The sequence below is a fragment of the Staurois parvus genome, unplaced genomic scaffold (genome assembly GCF_062004578.1).
Source record: "Staurois parvus isolate SC_StPar_1 unplaced genomic scaffold, SC_StPar_1.0 ptg000334l, whole genome shotgun sequence".
Lineage (NCBI taxonomy): Eukaryota > Metazoa > Chordata > Amphibia > Anura > Ranidae > Staurois > Staurois parvus.
Genome location: NW_028318130.1, coordinates 3,736,512 through 3,753,918, shown reverse-complemented (window position 1 = coordinate 3,753,918; position 17,407 = coordinate 3,736,512).

Sequence of the window (17,407 nt, the reverse complement as noted above, 5' to 3'; positions counted from 1 at the left end):
CCAGTCAATGCCTAGCAGTGCCGCTAGTCAGTGCCCAGCAGTGATGCCAGTCAGTGCCACCTATCAATGCTGTCTATCAGTGCCACCTATCAGTGCCGCCTATCCGTGACACCTCATTAGTACTGCCTATCAGTGCCACCTATCCGTGCCACCTCATTAGTGCTGCCTATCAGTGCTGCCTATCAGTTCCCATCAGTGCTGCCTATCAGTGCCCAGCAGTGCCGCCTATTAGTGCCCATCAGTGCTGCCTCATCAATGCACATCAGTGAAGGAGAAAAATTACCTGTTTGAAAAATTTTATAAAAGAAACAAAGAGACTTGTTTTTTTTTTCAAATGTTTTGCACTTTTTTTGTTTATAGCGCAAAAAGTAAAGTGCCCAGTGGCGATTAAATACCACCAAAAGAAAGCTCTATTTGTGAGAAAAAAAATGATAAAAATTTCATATGGGTACAATGTTGCATGACCACGCAATTGTCATTCAAAGTGTGACAGCGCTGAAAGCTGAAAATTGGCCTGGTAAAGAAGAGGGTATAAGTGCCCGGTAGGCAAGTGGTTAAGAACTAAAATATTGAGGTCTTCCATGATGTGGTCTGGTTGTGTGAAATGGTGTCCCACAGGTGTGCAGAAGTCATCTTCTTTATGTTCCTTGATGGTATGTCTGTGCAAATTCATCCTTGTTTGCAACTTATGTCTTGTTTCTCCAACATAAGATCCTTTGTTACATTTTCTGCACTGGATAAGGTACACAACATTACTGGAGGTGCAGTTGTATGATCCAGAAATATTGAAGATCCCTTTTGAGTGTCTAACACTTTTTGATGGATTGATTTGGTTGCACAGTTTGCAGCGTTTTGTATTGCAGGGTTCGCGTCCATTACTTGTGACATCTTGATCAGAAGGAAGTTTCCTACTGATTAGTTTATTTCTGAGGTTGGGGGGTTGTCTGAAGGCCAGTATTGGGGGTTGCTGGAATATTTCTTTCAGAGTTCCATCCTCTGTTATGATGGGTTGTAAATCTTTGATTATTTTTCTTATCCCTTCTAGTGCTGGGTTGTATGTGGTTACTAGAGGTACACGGTTGTTTGTTTTTTTCTCTTTGTACTAAAGTAGATTTTCTCTTCGGGTTCTCAAGGCTGTGTTTATGCTGGTGTTGATAGTTTTGGCCTTGTAAGCTTTCTTATGGAAGGTGTCTGCTAGTGTCCCGAGATGTTTATCTCTGTCTCTTGGGTCAGAACATATTCGGTGGTATCTTATGGCCTGACTGTGTATGATGGCACGCTTCGTGTGTTGGGGGTGGAAGCTGGAACTGTGGAGGTAGTTGCATCTGTCAGTGGGTTTCCTGTATATTGAGGTGTGAATCCCTGATGTATACTGTGATGTCTAGGAAGTTGACGTGTGTGTTTGAGTATTTGAGCCCACCTACATTCAGAACTTATAAATGCGATTCTGGATCATCCAGAAATCAGGGACTTCTACATGCTGCCCAAAATCCACAATCCAGGAAATCCAGGCAGACCCACCATAACAGGTATGAATACATGCACCGAACAAATCATAGGCTTTGTAGAAAAACATTTTAAAACCGTTAGTCAAGAATACTGCTACTTTCCTGCAAAGCACAACTGACTTTCTGACATTAGTGGTCTTGTATGTCTTCCATTTTCTAATTATTGCTCCCACAGTTGATTTGTTCACACCAAGCTGCTTGCCTATTGTAGATTCAGTCTTCCCAGCCTGGTGCAGGTCTACAATTTTGTTTCTGGTGTCCTTTGACAGCTCTTTGGACTTCACCATAGTGGAGTTTGGAGTGTGACTGTTTGAGGTTGTGGACAGGTGTCTTTTATACTGATAACAAGTTCAAACAGGTGCCATTGATACAGGTAATGAGTGCAGGACAGAATAGCCTCTTAAAGAAGAAGGTACAGGTCTGTGAGAGCCAGAAATCTTGCTTGTTTGTAGGTGACCAAATACTTATTTTCCACCATAATTTGCAAATAAATTCTTTCCAAATCAGCCAATGTGATTGTCTGGATTTTTTTTCTCATTTTGTCTCTCATAGTTGAGGTCTACCTATGATGCCAATTACAGGCTTCTCTCATCTTTATAAGTGGGAGAACTTGCACAATTGGTGGCTGACTAAATACTTTTTTGCCCCACTGCATATTATGTTCTACTTAGCTTCAAAACAGTGTCCTCTGTGACTGATTCTTTCTTTACCACAGTGAGACCTCATGTCTGACAAAATCTCTAAGTTCCTTAGACATATGAATGCTTTAAAAATTGAAACCCCCTAAGGCAATGTAAACTAATAAATGTTTTTGCAGATGCTAACATATTTAATACATTATCTTTGCATAAGTGTGTATATCAAAGTTTGTCATGTTGTTAAAGTGCCAGTCCTCATCAAGATGCAAGGTTCATACAGCTGCAGATAAATGTAAATTTCTGAGTCCAACTGAATCTCAGTTTACTTAAGGCAAATTTAGAATGACTTAGGTTTGCAAAATTAATTTTCAAAAGTGTATGCCCAGTATAAAACGTAATGATGAGAATCCTACGCTGCATACTAGGGCAGTGAAGAATGTAATGTAGATATCTCTCTGTGTTTCTACATGAAAGATTAAAAGCAAGAGTAAATGTTTCATTTGTTGTTATTGTTTATTATTATTTAGCTATAATAATAATATATACAGTCATAACTTTATGACCACCTACCTAATAATGAGTAGGTCCCCCTTTTGCCACCAAAACAGCCCCTTTTGCCACCAAAACTGCTCTGAACCATCAAGGCATTGGTGCCACTAGACCAGCCTTTCTCATTCAGGGTGCCCAGGCACCCTGGGGTGCCTTGAGGTTTCTTCAGGGGTGCCTTGGAAAAATTTCTAAAAATTGCCCAAAACTTGTATACTTATAGTCAGTACCAGCGTGAAAAAATGTATTTGCTTTGGAAGAATAAATCAACTGTAATGCTGGATGTTCTACATGTGTGGATATTGCTGTGTTATATAAAACTATTAGAATAGGTTTTCACATTTTAGAATGGGGTGCCCTTTTAAAATTATGGACAGTCTAGAGGGAGCCCATTTTAGAATGGGGTGCCTCAGGACTGTCCATAATTTTAAGGGGTGCCTCGGGACTGTCCATAGTTTTAAAGGGTGCTTTGACCGAAAAAAGGTTGCACTAGACCTTTGATGGTATGCAGTGGTATCTCACAAGGAAAAATAAAAGCAAAGGCAGCGCTCCTATCTCCACACACTTCTGCAGGAATTATCTCCCAGCTTCCACAAGCTACAGCAAATGTAAACAGGTAAATGGAAGGGCAGGCAAGTTGGTGACTCCACAGAAAACAGCAGTGTTTATTGTCTTCTATTAAGGGGTGTATAACCCAGCTTACAAAAGTGGTAACACATTTCAGCCCACAGGGGCCATAGTCATAGCTAAAAAAAACATGCACATTCACATTCTCTTATACCCTTATATACCAACATCCTCCAAAATCAGAGGAGAGGGGTAAATAATTAACTCTTCAAAGATTATTTTTTTTAGCTTTGACTAAGGCCCCTGTGAGCTGAAACAGGGGACAAAGACAGAAAAACACATTGCAAAGGTTATAACCATTGATACCATATCCAAAAAAGCACTTTTGTATGCTGGTTCGTACATCCCTTTATAGAAGCCATTAAAGATTGTCGTTTTCTGCAGAGTCACAGAGTTGCTGGCTCTTCTATTTACCTGTTTACGTATACTGTGGTATCTGGCACTAACAATACAAACAAATGGCAACCACCCCAATCTATAACTGGCATTTGCAGCAAAAAAACAACAAAGAAAAGTTCCCAGCTTACTTTTGCACTTAACCTTTTGTTTTAATGTGAACTGTTAAGATTGGTTAATTCAGTTTGTTGCAGGCTGGATGGTAAGTGAGCTGGGAATTTTTGTTTGTTGGTATCTGGCACCAAGCCATTAGTAGCAAATCCTTTAAGTCCTATAAGTTGTGAAGTGGGGTCCCCATGCATTTGACTTGTTTGTCTCACAGATGATTGATTGAATTGAGATTTGGAAAATCTGGAGAAGTCAATACATCAAACTCGTTGTGTTCCTCAAACCATTCTTGAACCATTTTTGCAATGTGGCAAGATATATTATCCTGCTGAAATAGGTCGCTGCCATGAAAAAATATTTCCATAAAGGGGTGTATTTGGTCAGCAACATTGTTTAGGTAGGTGGTACATGATAAGTAACATCCACAAGAATGGAAGGACTCAAGGTTTACAAGCAGAATATTGCACAAACCATGAACTGCCTCCACCAGCTTTCCTTCTTCCCATACTGTATCCTGGTGCCATTTCTTCCCCAGGTAGGTGATGCACATGCACCCAGCCACACACATAATGTAAAAGAAAACTTGATTCATCCAACCAGGCCACTTTCTTCCATTGCTCTATTATTATTATTATACAGTATTTATAAAGCGCCAATAGTTCACTCAGTGCTGTACATTACAAAGGGAGACAGAACTTGTGAAAGAACAATACCAATACAATGCAAAACATGAGGGGATTGAGGGCCCTCCTCTTTCGAGCTTACAATCTAGGAGGGAGGGGATGGTGGCACAGGAGGAGATAGCTGTGGGGGATGAAGTGGTAGGAAGAGTGGAGGAGGTCGGCAAGTTAGCAGAGGGTGGGGTAGGCTTCCCTGAAGAGATGGGTTTTCAGGGTGCACCTAAAGGAGAGGAGAGTAGGTGATAATCTGATGGGATGGGGCAGGGAGTTCCAGAGGATGGGTGACACCCTGGAGAAGTCCTGGAGGCGGGCATGGGAGGAGGAGACCAGGGAACTAGAAAGAAGGAGGTCTTGTGAGGAGCGGAGTGTGCGTGCTGGGCGGTACTTGGATATTAGGTCAGTGATGTAGTTCGGGGCAGTATGGTGGACAGCTTTCTACGTCAGTGTTAGGATTTTGAATTTGATCCGTTGCGCAATCGGAAGCCAGTGGAGGGATTGGCAGAGGGGGGTGGCGGAAATGGAGCGGTTGGAAAAGTGAATGAGTCTGGCAGCCGTATTCAGGATCGACTGAAGCGGGGATAGCCAGTGGCGAGGCAGGCCAGGAAGGAGGGAGTTGCAGTAGTCGAGTCGTGATATGATGAGGGAGTGGATGAGCTGTTTAGTGGTTTCTGGGGTTTGGAACGTGCGTATTTTGGCGATGTTGCGAAGGTGGAGTCTGCACGAGTTTGTTAAAGATTGGACTTGGGGCTGGAAGGATAGGTTGGAGTTCAGAATGACACCAAGTACTCTGGCCTGCGGGGCGGGTTTGATGGTGGCGTTGTTGGATGTGATGGAGAAGTCAATAGGGGGTGGTGTGCGGGCTGGGGGAAGACAAGAAACTCGGTTTTGGAGAGGTTAAGTTTAAGGAAGTGGAGTGACATCCAGTCTGATATGTCGCTCAGTAGGTGCGTGAGGAGGGGTTGAGAGATAGATTTGTTTGTCGTCGGCATAGAGGTGGTAGTTGAAGTCGTGAGAGTGTATAAGTTGGCCAACGGAGGAGGTGTAGATGGAGAAGAGAAGGGGCCCGAGGACAGAGCCTTGAGGGACCCCAACAGAGAGGGGGGGTGAGGGGGAGGTGGTAGCATTATAGGTAACGCTGAAAGAGCATTGTGACAGGTAGGATGAGAGCCAAGAGAGAGCAGAATATCTGAGGCCAAGGGAATGTAGTTTTTTGAGGAGGAGGGGGGGTCGACTGTGTTGAAGGCCGCAGAGAGGTCAAGGAGTAGGAGCACTGAATAGTGGCCATTAGCTTTGGCAGTTAGCAGGTCGTTGGAGAGTTTGAGTAAGGCAGTTTCGGTGGAGTGTAGGGGACGGAAGCCGGACTGTAGGGGATCGAGGATGTTGTTGTCGTTGAGGCGAGAGCTTAGGAGGGTGTAGACTAGGCGCTTGAGGAGTTTAGATGTAAATGGGAGCAAGGAGATGGGTCTGAGGTTGTTTGGGTCATTGGAGTCCAGGGAGGGCTTTTCAAGTATGGGGGTGATGTGTGCATGTTTCAGAGGGGAGGGGAAAGTGCCGGAGGAGAGGGAGAGATTGAAGATGTAGGTGAGGGAGCGTAGGATGGAGGGGGAGGGAGGGCGTAGGAGTTGTGAGGGGATAGGGTCGAGGGGGCAGGTGGTGAGGCGGGCATCAGAGAGGATCTTGGAGACTTCCTCGATGGTAGTAAGGTCAAAGGTGTGGAGTGTTGGGGGAGCTTCAGTATGAGGAATGTAGGGTGGGGTGGAAGTGGAGGTCAGAGCAGTGGTGGGGCCGTGGGAGAGGGGTGATGAGGGGGTAGCTGAGTGAGGGGGAACGGGGTTGGAGGGAGTTTGAGCAGCGACAAAGTCCCTGTGGGTTATGTCGAGGGGGAGGGGGGATGAGGGGGTAGCTGTGTGAGAGGGGACGGGTTGAGAGGGCGTGTGAGTTGCGGCAATGTCCTTGCGAATTGTGTCAATCTTGTTTTTGAAGTGATTGGCAATCTCAAGGGCAGTGAGTGAGGTGCTGGGTGGAGGTGGGGGTGGCGAGAGTAGAGAGTTGAAGGTGGAGAAGAGTCGGTGAGGATTGGAGGAGAGGGCCTTGATGAGGGTCAGGAAGTAGGCTTGTTTGGCTGCGTGGAGGGAGGAGGTGTAGGTGTGGAAGGCAGATTTGTAGCGGGTGAAGGCTTGTTGGGATTTGGTTTTGCGCCATAGTCGCTCCAGGGCACGACTGTGTAGTTTGAGGGTTTTGGTGTGATCAGTCTGCCAGGGCTGGAGCGATCGGGGTCTGATGTTGCGTGTGGTTAAAGGCGCTAGTGAGTCAAGGGCTGTTGACAGCGCGTTGTTGTAGGCAGTCATAGCCAAGTCGGGGCAGGACAGGGGGAGGATGCTGTCATGGAGTTGATCAGCTGCAGAGAGGAGGGTGGCAGGGTTAAGGTTGCGGAGGTTACGGCTGGTAGTAGTGTGACATTTGGAGGGGTAGGCGTTGGAGGACCCTATGGTCCCGTTCTGATGCTCACATGCCCAGTGTAGGTGTCTTTGGCTGTGGACACTGTCAGCAGCTACACAGCCCCATACACAACAATCTACAATGCCCATTCTTCCTTGCTTTCAATGCATCAGCTTTATGGAAAACATGTTTACCATGGAAAATCCAAATCTCTTAGGCTAGATGATATGTATGTCTATAGCCCAAACGTTTTTGGATATGGTAACAAATAGTTATAACCCTTGCAATGTGTTTTGCTGTCTTTGTCCCAGTTCAGAAGATCTCCAATTCCCGTGATACACAACAGGAAGTGAATGAAAATCTCTCCAAAGTAAGGTAAATCCATGTCATGTTTCCTCCAGAGAAAGTATCGCCATTGGAAGATTTCCCTTCACCATCCTTTCAGGTGAAACTATAAAAATTTGCTTTTCCCATCACAATGGGGCCCCCGGACAGTAGGGGATGATGGGGCCCCTGTGTCCTTGCCCAAACTCAAAAAGGCCTATGAAAAAGGTACCAAGGGCATCTCATGGGGCCCCCTACTGACCCCGGGCCCTTGGGCAGTGCCCGAGTTTTCAAATGGTCAGTCCGCCCCTGCATAAATCCTCAGCTGACTAATGAAGGATGTGCTCTGTGCTCATATATAACACTCATTCTGTCCTTGCTGATCCCATCTACATGACAAATTCACAGGGAAAAAAAGGCTATTTTATACACTCTGGTGTTCTCAATGGATAGGTAATAGATATTTGAAATCATTCAATTTGTATGCATATTTAGGGACTACAGATTTAATTTTGTGAACATACATAGAATCACTCCGATATTCCACAAGATCACAATGGCTTCCTATGGATGCTCCATCCACATAAATTCTTTTTGGTCAGGATTCAAATATTCACTGCTGAGAAGGCTCTCAATGTTCTTCTACAAGTATTTGTTTAAGAGAAACAGTAATGCCTTTGGTTCAATTGTTACATAGCTTTTTTCAAAGAAACTTGTAAACATGACAAAGGATTCCTATAGAAGTATGAGTTATCACTGCAAACAGTTAAAATACAAATTATTATTATTATACAGGATTTATATAGCGCCAACAGTATGTACAGAGTTTTACAATATAAAAGGGAGACAGTTCATTTACAATACAATAAAAAAAATAAGAGTATTAAGAGTTAAAATATGTTTACTGTTTTACCTGCCTAAGGATTTGTTTTTTTATACATTGATTCCTGATATTTGCACAGCTGCCTGATTTTAGTTGGTATGACTTTCTATTGGATCCTTCCAGAGTTCAGGCTCTTCTATAGGACTGGTGATTCAACAAAGGTGGTGCAAGAATTAAAGTTTCAGGGTTTTTTTTTTCTTTTAATAAATAAAATATATAAAGTTGAGAGTATACTGACTGGAGTGTGAGAATCCCCCAGAATTTCAAACGTCACTTATCATTATGATTATCTATTATGTCTATTCAGACCAGAATCGCTATAAAAAAATTGCCAGTAATGTAAATCTAAATAAGGATTCTTTAATAGGCACATTGGGATTATTTTTAGCAAATGTTTAATAAATTGATGAGCAAGAGGAGGAAAAATTATTTTTATACACCTTTTTTTTTTAACTTGGTTGTGGTGTGTAAAGCATCCACTTATGGTTAAACGACATGTTGACTGGTATTAGTTCGGTAACAGCACTTAGAACTATTTTACAACCAGACCAGGTCTGACCCATACGACTTTAAAGCGGTAGTAAACTGCCCTCAAACTTCCTTAAAATCTTGTCCCTACATTGCATACTAGCACAATGAAAGACTTACTTGAAAAGGAAGTCCTTCAGCAGAGTGTTGTCAAGGCTTCCCGAGGCATCCATCTTCACCTGGTCTTCCTTCCAGGTTTACAAGCTGCGGTCATCTGATTGGCCGAGCTGCAATGTAGTCATTTCCGCGCATAAACACGAAGGGAGTTTCGGCCATGGCACAGTTCTCTCAATGGACGACACGACGTCCATTGAGAGCGCAGTGCAGATTTAGGAGATATTTACAGTATCTACAGGTAAGCCTTAATAAAGCCTTACACATAGGTAAAAGTTACCAAAGTGCGTTTACTTTCACTTTAATGGACCACATTGCAATAAGCCTATATGCCTCTGGTTGCGCACTGCTTTCTATACCATTCAAGCAACCACACCAACAAATACCCTCTACTTTATCTTCACTTTTCTACTAATTGCCAAGTTGATTGCATGGATGCCCTTGCTTATCACTTCTTTTTACGTTGGCTTGCTTGCAGATTTATTATGCACCCCCAGTCCCTAATGCCTAGTGCTATGCCTGTGGAAAGGTTTTGATGGATTGTTGTCAACATGGACATACTGTATATACAGTGATGGAAAGTTTTATCTTGATATACAATATATCAGTTACTGTGAATGATGACACCCATTAACAAACAATCATTTTTCTTGGCTTGATATTAGTGGTTCTTTGATTTATTTTTGTCACCTTTAACAGCTTGGTCACTAAGTGGAGTTTCATTATATGTAGATATTTAACCTTTTGAGATCTAGATGCAATGGGAATATTTACCTGGAATAGTTACAAATCAGGAGCTGTAATAACGACATGGCATTTAATGGTACTTTTTTGACCACATGTTTTCAGTACTGACTTTGGTAGCCATTCACCTGTTGCCATGAGTTGCTACAGTGACCTACTTGAATTCCAGATGCAAGTGTGTGATAATTAGACAACATTGTATTTTTGATATTTGGGATGTGGTGAAGGGTATATACCATTTTTGATATTTAACTGAGTTATACTAATGATTGGGTGGCACAGTGGCTTAGTGGTTAGCACGTCTGCCATGCAGTAAATGGGTCATGGGTTCAATTCCCAACCATAGCACCCCCTGCATGACGTTTGCATGTTCTCCCTTTGCTTGCGTGGGTTTCCTCTGGGTACTCCGGTTTCCTCCCACACTCCAAAGACATGCTGGTAGGTTAATTGGCTCCTGTCTAAATTGTCCTAGTTTCATCCCTGGTCATGTGGGATCTTCTGCATGGTAGGGGTTGGGGAAAGACCTGGCAACCTACCCTGTAAAATAATTGCTAAGAGAATTTATAGAAAAAGTCGCTTACGAATGACAATCCATGCAATCGCCAAGGGTCGGATACGACGGGATAGATATATACTAATTATTATTTGACTTATTGTTTAATAAATTTGTTTCTATTTTGTTAATTTGAGTAAAAGCCACGTGTGTTTGCAGATGTAACCGCTATCTAGACATCTTTGTTTATGCCACGGTCTACTTTCCTTGTGTGTATACCAGCATAGCAGAGTACCCGCATGTTCATGATCACAGGAATAGGGATGCCAAACAGGATATGTGGAGCACTGACCTTTTATTGTTTAACCCCTAGAAGCCGAGCGCACACAAATATGAGGCCTCTCGGTGTGTGGGACTTGACACAGAGCGGACGCATATTTCCGTACCATTTGAAAATACATATATGCTGAGAGCGCGTGCCCTGCTCGCTCACAGCATATATGTCCGTGACTCACGGAAAGGTCCTGATCCCCCTTTGCAATCGGGACCTTTTCCGATCATGTGACCGTAATTCACGGCAGTCACATGACCCTAAAACCCCATCCCAGCCCGCCTCCCGGCACCTCTTAAAGAGCCGGGAGGCGTCAGCACAAAGGGGTTAAGGAAGAAGGTTAAAAACAGAGATGTGCAGGATGGAAAAATATCATTTAGTTTCGAATTTGTTTGTTAAGTTAATAATTTTATTTCATCATATTAGTTATGTTAGTATGATTCATTTTCAGAATTTGTGTTGTATATTTGGATTTGTTTTGTATATTCGTTATTTTCAAATCTAATTGAAATTTGAATTTCGGAAGATGGCTATATTCATTCTATTCTGTTATATTGTTTTCTATTCTACTGTTTTATTTTTTATTCTATTCTTTTCTTTTCTATTCTATACTATTCTATCATTTTATTTTCTATCCTTTTCTGTTCTATTTACCAGCCTATGTACAAATTATCATCTTACTTCACATTTATATGTTACTGTATTTATTACAATATGCTTCCACTTCAAATTCAAATTTATTTTTCGATTTCAAATGTATTTTCCAATTTAATTTATAATTCAAATTTGTTTCATTATAATTTATTTTGGATTAGTTGAAATAAGTTACTATTGTGTTTGGAAATTCGGATACATCCGAAACTATGAATAACCAAAATGTTGGTCGAATTTCAAATCGTAACAAAATAAAGGCACATGATTAGTTAAAAAAGCTTAAAAAATTCTAACATATTTTAATCCAGCAAAACAGATTATAGCAGTAAAATGAGCGAATTGGAGGAGTAGATTTTACAACATATGCTCACCACTGCTATGTCTACAAGACAATCCTTTAAAGGACAAAAGCAAATTAAAACAAAACGTATGACTTGCTTTATTTATAGCTTCATACATTTCACTGTTTACTTGTAGTGTTTTGTGTATATATGAATTTCGATTATTTTTATGTATTAAGAACACATCCAATATCCTATACTTGTTTAATAGGCTTCCATACTACTAAATTAAAATCCAGGTATGCCTGAAGCTATTCCGATAGTATGAGGCTTTCATGTGCCAGACAAAATCAGCTCACAGCTTGGCAGTGAGTGCAAAATGTATCCAGGGGTTCGTGTATGTATGAATTATTCATCTCTGCTTTTTTCCTTTTACCTTGACAGTTATGTAGAACTGGTGCAGCCTTATGGGTCTGACACTGAATAAAGTATATGTGTGTCTGTTGTATGCCTGTCCATTTTTGCATAGGATTTCTTTGACTGATACTACAGAATATTTATACTTGCTACCATAAAAGCTGATTTACTGCATATCTTCTCAGATTAAACACTGAAATAAAAGCCTAACTCGGAACAGTTAGAAAATAAATAAAATGTTCTCTTCCTACCTTGCTGAAGAAGGATCTAGTGCTTGTTTTCCTAGGGGATGGGTAATACACCAATACTCTCCGTAAAATACGGTCTCACAATCTACCTGCCTGTTCTATTTGTGATGACCAGTCATTTAAAGCTGTCTCTGACTCTGGTCTTGTCAATGCCTCTCGCTGATGTCATCATGTACAGTGCACTATCAGTGGACACATGATAGAAATGGAACATAGCTGGTGGTAGAAGTACCCAACCACATTCCAAGATCAAAGAGAAGAGCACCAGACTACTGACTATTGAGGGGTTAAGGTAAGTATTGGGGTGTTACCCTTCTTTTAAAAAAAATTAGCAGAAGATCTTTTTTCAGTGGAGATGGGAGATGTTATTTAAAGCAGTATTATACTCAAAAGCAAACATTTCTTTTATTGTAGCTTACCCATTCTTAGATGTGATGGCAAGTCTGTTGTTTTTCAAAATAACAAATTGTACTACAAGAGATGAGACCAGCCATTTAACACTGGAAGGGGTGCTTGCAATGATCAGCTTTTATTTATTTATGTAAAACTTTTATCCCAAAAGAAAAAAAAACCTGTTTGCTGTAACTGATTTTATTGTGTGAGCTGACTTCAGTTTGTTAGTGTATTTAAATCTGCTAGTCCATTTAACACTACCTCTCCTAGACTGACAATGCTGCTGTCTGCTCTGCTCTTTCATCCAGAGTGGGGGCACTCTAATCCAAGAGCTGTATTACTGGCCAGACCATCTGGCAAAAACAGAGGTGAAAAAGAAAACTAACGCAGCCACAATTTAATGATTGGTAAGCTGCAATATATTACACTTTTAGTTTTGGGTTTAATACCATTCTAAACTATTTCTAAACTATGCCTGGAGTTAGCCTTTCAACGTGGTTCTGAGAGGATGTAAACATTGGAGCTTGCTCTGCTAATGGCTCTGCAGGGACTGGCGGAATTGTGATCTATCTATGGGCAGGCTGGTTGTATTTATGGTCAAGCTATGGACATCTATGGGCAGGCTGGTTGTATCATTGGCCAAGCTATGGACATCTATGGGCAGGCTGGTTGTATCTCTCAATCAACTTCTGTACAACCAGCCTGTCTTTTTTTGTTGCTGGATTAGTGCCACCGGCTATAGCTGGCAACATTGGTCATTGTATTCTGAAGGCAGGGAACTCTCTCCACTGTCAAAATACAATAGCGCCAGGGGAGGGGTTCCCCCATCGACACCAAGTGTGTGGATAGGGGAACCAAAACATTTTTTTTTATCAATCTTCTGGTTGAGAAAAAAAAGCATAATCTATGGTCTTCCCCAATGTGTTACTGCCCCAGAACAAGAAAACATACATTATCAGTTCTAGCACTTGATTTGATCTTTGTCAGTGGCTCAAAAAGTAGTAAAGGAAGGATAAGCATGACAATCGAAGGCTTGCACCTTGATAATATCAGGTCAACAGTAGCAACTCCTGTATTTTTATCTTGACAAGTTTCTTTTAAGATTAGCGTCTTTTGCTAAATTTAACTTAACCGCTTCCCGTCCAGCAATGTACTGGTACGTTGCTGGATAGGAATGGTGATATCTCGGTTATTGCTGCAGCTTCCATGATGACCAAGATATTCGTGCTTCCAGCCAGTGATTGCACAGCCAGTAAAACTAATCCGAGAGCTGCTGGACTACTTTTACAGGTGATGGAAGGGGGTCCCAACCCCCTCCCACTTCAGCCGTCTTTACTGGGTTCTCCTGAGGGATAGGGAAGCCTGGTAAGGATGTGACCAATGGCACCTTGCTCCAAGCACACAGTGGGAGGAACTGATGTTATTCTTCCCACTGAGTGATGTCAGAAACCAGAAGTGATGACGATTTCATCACTTCCTGTTCGGGCTCTTTGTTTACCTGGCTGTTACTGGTCAGGAAAGCAGCCATCAAACCAATCTGTGTCTCACTGGCTGCATTGGAGGCCAGAGGAAAGGTGTAGGATGTAAAGAGGACCTGTTATGGCCCATTATGTGACAAGGAATGCTGTTCATTCCTTGTGATAGCAATAAAGTTAATAAAAAAAAAAGAGATACAGTGTACAAATTTATTTTTAAATAAAAAAAATAAATGAAGTGACTTTGTCTGCCCCTGCTTGCGCACAAATGCAAATGCTCCCACACTCATACATGCACCACACATATGAGATATCACCATGAACATCAGAGCAAGAGCAATAATTGTAGTTCCCGACCTCCTGTGTAACCCTAAACTGGTATCCTGTAAAGTCTTTTAACCACTTGAGCTCCAGAGGATTTACCCCCCTTAATGACCAGGCCTCTTTTTGCTACTCGGCGCTGCACTAAATCAACTGATAATTGCGCGGTCATGCAATGCTGCACCCAAACGAAATTTATGTCCTTTTTTTTCACACAAATAGAGCTTTCTTTTGGTGTAATTTGATCACCTGTACACTTTTTATTTTTCACGCTATAAACAAAAAAAGGCCAAAAATTTTGAAGAAAAACAATATTTTTTATTTTCAGCTATAAAAAATATATAGTAAACTCAAAGTTGGTTATACATTTAGGCCAAAATGTATTCTGCTACATGTTTTTGGTAAAAAAAATCCCAATAAGTGTATATTGATTGCTTTGTGTGAAGTTATAGCGTCTACAAACTATGGTATAGATATTGCAATTTACGCCATTTTTCTGCTATACAGAGCTGCGCTAGTTTAACGGACAATTGTGCGGTCATGCAATATGGTACATAAATGAAATTTACATCCTTTTTTTCCCCACAAATTGAGCTTTCTTTCGGTGGTATTTGATCGCCTGTGCAGTTTTTATTTTTTGCGCTATAAAAAAAAAGACTGACAATTTTGAGGAAAAAAAACAATATTTTGGACTTTTTGCTATAAAACATGTCCAGTAAAAAAAAATGCAAAAATCAAATTTAGTCATAAATTTCTGCCAAAATGCATTCTGCGACATGTCTTTGCTAAAAAAAACCCCAATACGTGTAAATTAATTGGTTTACATGAAAGTTATAGCGTTTACAAATGGCGGGAAAGATACTGGGATTTTTAGTTTTTTTTTAAAACTAATAATGGCGGCGATCAGCGAATTATGGCGGCGATCAGTGACTTATGGCGGCGATCAGCGACTTATGGCGGGACTGCGGGACTGCGGTGGACATTCTGACATTGGGGGGTACTGACTTGGGTTCACTGACATCATCAAAAACACTAATACAGTGATCAGTGCAAAAAAAAAAACACTGACACTGTACTAATGGCAATGGGGAGGAAGGGGTTAACTTTATTTTGCAGGGAAGGGTTATAGGAGTGAGGGGAGTGTTTTACTAGGGGGCGGGGGTGTGTACTGAACGGGACAAGGCTGATCGAGAAAGAGAAACTGTTCTTTCTCGATCAGCTCATCCTCGAGCTGACAGGGAAGTGACAGACAGCACAGCTACTGCAGCTGTGCTGTCTGTCACTATTTGCTGCCGATCGCCGGGACATAGCCGCTAAGGAGCGGCTGTGACCCGGCGACTGACATCTGCGGCGGTGATCCGCGGGACAAATAGGGTGGCGGCGCGCCTCGCGCACGCCCCCTATTTGTTTACAAAACACACGTTTTAAAACGTGGTTTTGCCTGCGAGTGCCGCCCTGCCGCCGTATATGTACAGTGGCTGGGCGGCATGTAGTTAAAGTGTCGCCTATGGGGATTTTTGGTACCATAGTTTGGTGCCGTCCCACAGGTAGACACAACTATAAAGCATGTCTAGCAAAAAAATGATGTTTTACACACCTTAGGAGAGGAATGTCAGAATTGGCCTGGACTGGAAATGGTTAGGGATGTATCTTGGATCCAGAAAGTTAATGATCCTGGGCAGTCAAACACTTATGCAAGTACTTGTGTATTTTTTGTATGGCCATTACTTCCAAAGCAATAGGCAAAAATAAATATATGAGATGCTTCACCAAGTGCTCAAACCATGCCACCCAATTCCTGTTTTGAGAATAACACTTCAAAACTGAAATCATGTCTTAACATCTATTGTAAGTCCAGATTAGTTTGTTTTTTTGGATAAAGCATGGAAAAGTTTTTGTCAGGTTCATTTTTTATCTATGACCCCACTGAAGAGATTTTTCCGTCACTTCATGAATCCTGTAAAAGAAATAGGGGGTGCAGTGATCAGTGAGAGAGGAAGGCATGGACAGCAAGAGAAGCATTGTTCGAAGTTCTAACCCTTCCTCGCTTCACTAAACATGTGGAGTTTTTTGGCCTTTGTCCTGTTTGGAGAGATTTTCCATCACACCCTGTCGTTATATTATGCGAGGGGAAATCTCCCCAATGGAGCAAGTTAGAAAGCAACAGCATGGAACAGACTGCAACCCCTCAAACAAAACCCAAAACCTTAATATTTAATAAAGTTTTGTGTGGATCTAAAAAAAATTAACAAAGGCTCCAACCCTTCCTTGTGCCATCCACAACAAAATAAAACATTTTTGCTAGAGTTAAATTTCATGGTTAGCTCCATGAACTCAAACCCTCAGATTTCAGTAGGGCTTCCCACCAGGAATATCTACATGGAGTTTGTTTAGGTGCCCCATGTTTTTCTGCGCTTTGTTCAATTGCTTTGCAAAATCACACTAAGCAGTTTACTAGTTCAAGTCTAAATGGGTCCTAAAGTGTGTTTATGCCTGTATGACTGTGCCATAAAGTAGAGACTGATGTTAATAGCTCTTTGATTCTATAAACCAGTGATTCTCAACCTTCCTAATGCCGCGACCCTTTAATACAGTTCCTCATGTTGTGGTGACCCCCAACCATAAAATTATTTTTGTTGCTACTTCATAACTGTAATTTTGCTATTATTATGAATCATAATGTAAATATCTGATATGCAGGATATATTTTTATTGTTATAAATTGAACATAATAAAAGCATAGTGATTTATCACAAAAACAATATGTAATTATATATTGTGAAATATTTTTATCACCCCCCTAAAAATACATCTGCCTCCAATAATGATGATTACCCCACTCCCCTCTATAATGACCTATCACCCCCATCAAAATACATCTGCCCCCTAATAATTACCCCACCCCCCTCTATAATGACCTATCACCCCCATAAAAATACATATGCCCCCAATAATGATTACCCCACCCTATAATGACCTATTGCCCCCATAAAAATACACCTGCCCCCAATAATGATGATTACCCCACCCCCCTCTATAATGACCTATCACCCCCATAAAAATACATCTGCCCCCAATAATGATGATTACCCCACCCCCCTCTATAATGACCTATCACCCCCATAAAAATACATCTGCCCCCTAATAATGATTACCCAATCCCCCCTCTATAATGACCTATCACCCCCCATAAAAATAAATCTGCCCCCCAATAATGATGATTACCCCACCCCCCTCTATAATGACCTATCACCCTCAT